The sequence below is a fragment of the Phodopus roborovskii genome, unplaced genomic scaffold, assembly GCF_943737965.1.
Source record: "Phodopus roborovskii unplaced genomic scaffold, PHOROB, whole genome shotgun sequence".
NCBI lineage: Eukaryota > Metazoa > Chordata > Mammalia > Rodentia > Cricetidae > Phodopus > Phodopus roborovskii.
The window spans coordinates 1,597,620-1,604,132 of record NW_026126598.1 but is presented as its reverse complement, the minus strand read 5'-3'; positions in this window follow the sequence as shown (position 1 = coordinate 1,604,132).

Genomic DNA, 6,513 nt, shown 5'->3' with positions numbered 1-6,513 from the left:
ATGCACATGAGCACACAAACACACAGGACAGGAAGAAGGAAGGAAGACAGAAAGGGAAAAGCCTTGTTGATGCTGTTTTACTTATGCATGGTCAACCTTCAGGGTGTATCTGTGGGAGGCCAGGCCTCAGGGTGCGGCTTCAAATCCACACTGTGGCTCAAAGCATGAAAACAACCCAGGGGTTGCCCAATACAAGTCCATGGAGATGTGCATGTTCAAATCCCCACTTGTTAGTGGCAGTAGCTAGTGGCTACTTCATGGCTCCAAACCTAGCTTCTCTGCTTCCTTGAAATTCTGATTGTGGGTCTTAGCCTTTAATGGTGGAGTTACATTCCCAGATTCCACAGTGGGTATTAGCTTATTCTCCACTCCAAATATATATCAAGATGTTTAGAATGATAAGGAACTCTTATTACAAATTCCCCTTTAGTGCTTACTTCTCTGTAAAAAAGGCTAAGACGCTGAAGTCCTGTGTGATCATACTCCCTGGTTGACAGCTATTAGACCTTCCCTAGTGTTCAGGGCTTTCTCTCTCTCTCTCTTTCTTTTTAAAGATTTGTGTGTGCACATGCGTGCAGTATCCACAGAGACCAGAAAGGGGTATCTGATCCCCTGGAGCTAGAGTTACGAGCAGTTGTGATCCATGTGCTGGGAACCAAACTCTGGTCCTCTGTGAGAGCACTAACTCCTACCTGCTGAGCCATCAGCCCCTCCTTTCCCACTTTTAGGATTCATGAGAGAGTGGACATTTGTCTATGTAGTGACCATAGTGGCAGAGGTGGTGGCAGCCACACCGACAGCTGTGGCTGTAGGGGAGCTGAAAAGTTCCAGGCAGCATCCGGGACAGATGCAAGGAGTTGGAGACAGAGGTGAGAGCAGAAGCAAAGAGAGCCAGAGGAAGTAAAGAGAAAACACGTAAGAGTGGAAAGTATAGGCCAAAGATAAAAGGCATGCGGAGACAGATTAGGGCTCTGCATGCCCACTGTTTTGATGCCTGGCCACAGGGTAAGAAGGCACCTGGTGCTTCCCTCAGAAAGAGAAATAATGGCGCTGGCTGGTGGTGGCGCACACCTTTAATCCAAGCACTTAGGAGGCAGAGGCAGGTGGATCTCTGTGAGTTCAAGGCCAGCCTGGTCTACAAAGTGAGTTCCAGGACAGGTTCCAAAGCTACACAGAGAAACCCTGTCTCAAAAAAAAAAAAAAACCAAGAAGGAAGAAGAGGAGGAGGAAGAGGAGGAAGAGCTTTGTGGCACATAGCCACTTTCTGTCTAGCCCTGCATCTGCCATCAACTCATCTAAAGCAAGGTCATTCCCATTGGTCAGTGATCAAACCATGGCCTTGAACCTATAGGTATAGGGACAAAGAGGGACAAGGACCCTCAAAATAGAATAAGATCTCTGTGTGGCACTGTAATGGTGCCTGATCATGTCAGCAACAGCCAGCAAAGCTGCCTAACAAACATCCCTCAAACAAGCATCCTCAAGAACGCCTTTGCATTCTCACACCTGCCCTCTGATAAAGGGTCAGCTGCCCGAGGCTGGTGTTAGCCAGAAATTCTTGGCAGCTGTGAGGACTCCAGGACCCCAGCATCTCCTGCTGTCCAACATGGCACAACAAACCTCAGGGGAGCAGGTCTGGGCACAACAGACATTCCCAGAGACTACCTGCATCCTATCCAGGACTGTCTCATTGGTCAAAGTGTGTCAAGTAGCCAAGCACCATGAAAAACAGAGTGGGAAGGACACTCACCCTCAGAAAGAGTAACTGCAACGCTGGCCACGGACAGCACCTCTTGCAATCACTGACACCACTACAGCTGTTTCATGCCAAGAGCACTTGGCTCTTTTTCAGTTTTTAAGCTACATTTAGTGTGCGTGCGTGCGTGTGTGTGTACGCGTACACACACACACACACTTGCATGCCACTGCACAAGAAAAGAGGTCAGACGACAACTTGCTAGCGTCAGCTTCCTCTTTCTACATGTAGGTGCTGGGAACTGAACCTAGGCAGTTGGCAAGCACTTTTGCATGCTGGACCATCTTACCAGATTCTATGGATCTTTATTCTGAGTGGCCAGTTGGAATTAAATCTCACTTAGTATAGAACAAAGAAGAGATATTTGAAGAAAACACCCATTTTGTCAACAAGGCCAGTGACACAGGCTGCCTCCACCACATCCCTCTCCACGCCCAGGATGCAACTCCAAATTGAAATGTTCCTATAAACTGAGGGCGGGGAAAGGCTGAAAGAGGGTTTGCTTTTGTGTGAGTGAGTGCCGAGTAAGCTCAGCAGAAGCCAGGACTCAACCTTGTAAGACATACAGGGCAATTCTCTTTCAAGCTTTCCCTTTACCTCTGAAACTCCAGTCTTGTGTTGCGAGTGACTTCATGACTTCCGCAAAGGGGTGTCTGATTCATCTCGGCTCTACAAATAAGGACTACAGGACTCAGAGATGTCAAGGAAGTAGACAGAGATCACACAGCTAGGCACACAGTGTCCTTTGCACTCTTCCTCTCTAGCTCTTGCTTTCTCCTCTTTTTTTGTGATTGACAGGACAAACCTCACCTCCCACATCGGCATGTGGGCTGTTCCTGAGCCAGGGCTGCTGGGATGCAGCCAAGGCCAGTGTCTCCAGGTCCCCAGGGCCTCTTGGACCACAGCAGGAGACTCATCTCCTTGCAGCAGCCAAGCTTGGCTCCCCCAGCTCTCAGCACAACTCACAGGAGGGAAAAAGGCTGTAAACACCAAATATAACCACTTGAGGAGCCGGTGCAGACAGCGCTGCAGACAGCCAGTTATGTAACAGCTGCTGAGATTTCGAAGAAGCCATGAGGCTCAGCGCAAGGATGGCTTCCCTAAAAACTCATTCACTCTTCATCCACTCCTTGGTCACACACTTGTCCTGCCTGCCCCAGGGACCCACCCAGCATCACAGTGCAGTCCTTAGGCATGTGAGGCAGGAGACAGGTAGCCACCTTTGTGAGGAAGCTGTCAGGAAAAAATTAGGTTAGAGAAGGCAAGAGTAAATGGGGGTGATTTTAGAGCGGGAGGGAGTGGCTTAAGCAGGTTAGGGACAGAAAAGTTCATCAGTGTGAGTCCTAACAGAGAGCAAGGAAGTGCACGCCTTTAATTCCAGCACTCAGGGCAGATCTCTGTGAGTTCGAGGCCAGCCTGTTATAAAGGGAGTTCCAGGACAGGCTCCAAAGCTGCAGAGAAACCCTGTCTTGAAGAGAGAGAGAGACAGAGAGAGAGAGAGAGAGAGAGAGAGAGAGAGAGAGAGAGAGAACACATAAGGGAAGGAGCTGCACAGGCTGGGGACAGCCCTGCCAGGGACAGCAGCAGAACGTGCAAGACCCTGGGATAGGACTGTTCTGGCACTAAAGAGGCCCATTGGAGATGCACAGCCAAGAAGTTCTGCAGACTCCTGCCCCCTCACTCTCAGGGCTGGGACAGAATGGAATGTGGCCTCATGTGACCCAGGTGAAAACCAGGAAAGCTGCTCCAGTGACCCCTCAGAAGATCCTGAGCTATCCCTGGGTCTCTCAGCTCACGTCTGGAATCCCAGCACTTAGAAGGTTGAGGCCTGGGTTAAACAGGGGGTTAGAGATACTGAGGCCCTAGTTCCAAAATCAAAACAAAAATAACAACTCCAGATACCTTCTGGAGCCCAGAGTGTGAAAGACTTAGGGCGAGAGACAGCACCTGCTAATGGCTTGGATGAGAGAAGGGACAATGGGACCAAGAAGCCCTCCAGGTGGATACAGTCCAGTGGATGGTCAGTGGGAAATGGCACCTACATCCCAGCCTTGGTTCCAGAAGAGGCCCCTTTACACCAATTGTCCCCTCTGCCTAGAGCACCCTTCCTTCTGGTCACACATGGCTGGCACCTTTCTGGCCTCCAGCTTTCCCTGGCTGGCCACCCAGCCCTTCCTCTACCCTCAGTGTTTGATTCTCCTCCTGCATTCTCTGGAATGGGGTCAGATTCACATAGAAATGACTGGTAAGCTTGATGTGTAAGATACACATCACAGGAACTGTGCTGCTGGTTATTTCCCCATCCTAAAGGGGTCCTGGCCTGGAAAGATACTCAGCAAAACAGAAAGACTGGAAAATTCCTCTGATCGTCTGCTAGGTGTTTTGATTTCTTCCACAGGGAAGGGTAGGGGAGAGGGAGAGAGGAAAATGGAATAATTCATAGAAAAATTAAAATCTGAAGACGAAGTGGGGCGTGCATTTGCATAAAGACTAGCTTCTGATTCTTAATGTCGCCCACCTCCACAGTGAAGGTGGCAGCCACCCAGGCAGGGCCGGAAGTGGATCAGCCAGCCATGTGCATGTCATAGGGGAATCAGACCCCTCCCAAGGTATCCTCAACCTTGGCAGTCTTGAGCTCGCCATTTATGCACAGCTAAGTTCAACCTTGAACACCTTCCCGGCTCCCTCCTCCTCATCCATCCAGGGTAGGAAAGCTAAATTGCTGATTTTCCAAGACTCCCCTACAGATCTATTTCTGGACCAGAGATTATCTGGGGACCCCCAAGAGTGCAGATACCTGATCATGTCCCACCTCTCCTTGCTTTAAGCAAAGCCCACAAGACTAGAACCACAGTTGTCACCCTATAATCCTGGGAAGGCCTAAAGACTCAAGAGAGATACGTGCCTGGTCCTCAGATGGTGGAGGGCCTAGCATACACAGACCCTGAATTCTGTCCCCAGTGCCACACAAAACTAAGCATAGAGGCAGGAGGATCAGGAATTTGAGGTAGCCCCCAGCTACATAGAAGCCAGCCTGAGCTACATGAGACCCATCTCAAACACACACAGCTAACCCTGGCCTGACTCCTTCAAAGCATTTGTGTTCAGGCAGTCAAAATCATGATTAATGGAGGGATGTAACAAGACATCACCCTAGCAATGACCTGAGATTTCTGACTGTACTGGTTGGCTCTACCCCAGCCTGTAGGATGAAAGCCAAGCCCAGAACTCTTGTATGGCTCCGCCTTGCAGAAGGTTGGCTAAAAATAAACCCAGGGTCTGAAGACAGAACATCTAAAATGATACTGTCACTTTGACAGAGTGGCCAACGGAGCCACCATGAACAGTAGCCATCCATCACGGACCTCTGCCTTCCATGTGGGGAGCTGAGACACCAGGACAGAAGAAGACAGGTAGGTGGGAAAAGATGGGAATAGCTGCCTAGCCAGAAATCCCAGCTTAGAGCTCCCAAACCCATAGTGCCCCAGCACCCCATCAGTCCCCAGATTGCTATCACGAAATCAGTCAGAGGTACTGACCCCCAAATTCAATTTGCAAGATCAACCTCAGGAAAGTAGACCATTATAGAATTGTCACACCCTGGGTCCCTGCTGAGTCAGGATAAGAAAGCAATGAATTATGGGATATAGACTTTGCAAGACCCTGGATTCCCACAGAGGTGACTGAGGCACAGCTGGGTAATTTGGCTCAGTGGTAAAGGGCATTGGCTGCTTTTGCAAAGGACCCAAGTTCAGTTCCCAGCACCTACAATGGTGGCTCAGAACCATCCCGAACACCAGCCAAGGGATTTGATGCCCTCTTCTGGCCTCCGTGGGCACTGCATGCTTATGATGCTCATCTATACATGCAGGCAAAGCATTCATACACATAAAATAAAATTAAGTCTCTTTTTAAACTGGGCTGGCATATAACTCAGTGGCATAGCACTGGTCTAGCACATAAGGCCCCAAGTTCCATCCCCTATACCATCAAAATAAATAAATGAAACAAAAAAAGGGGAACTGAAAGAAAGACCCATAAACACATCCATGGTAGGAACATAAAATTTTGTACATCCCTAGAAATCACACAGGGAGACTGACCCAGAGCTGCCCCCTCCTCTGGGAACCTGTGATACATGGGGTTGGGGAATCAGATGCTCACTCACAGATGGCAAAGGATGACCAGGGCAACAGCCACCAAGGCTTTACAGATGGCAGAGAGGTGCTAGCCAAGAAAGGAGACACCTCTAATGACAGGGACAGGCTGGGAAGGGGGCTCTTCCAGAAGCTGTAGGAGTCAACCCTGTGTGCATTGATGGGGCCACCTCAGGCTCTGACCTCTGAGCCAGGAGCCACTGGTGGCTTCAAGCCTGTCACAATGACCCATGGGAAACTGCAAAAGGCCCTTTTAGGCCTGATGGTGGTGACACATGCCTTTAATCCTAGCACTCAGGAGGCAGAGGCACATGAATCTCTGTGAGTTCAAGGCCAGCCTGGTCTACAGCGCGAGTTCCAGGACAGCTAACACTATTACACAGAGAAACCCATCTTGAAAAACAAACACAAAACAAAACAAAATAAAGAAGGTCCCCTCAGTGCTCAGGTCCCCAAGTTCCCCAGCAGCGCTGTCAGTGGGGCTCAGGCACTTGACCTTGCAGGAAAGCCATCACTCTGCTGAGGCACGGGAGGCCAGACCTCAGGGACACAGGAACACAAGAACACCAGAACACAGAGGGAAGGTTTTGTGAGAACAAG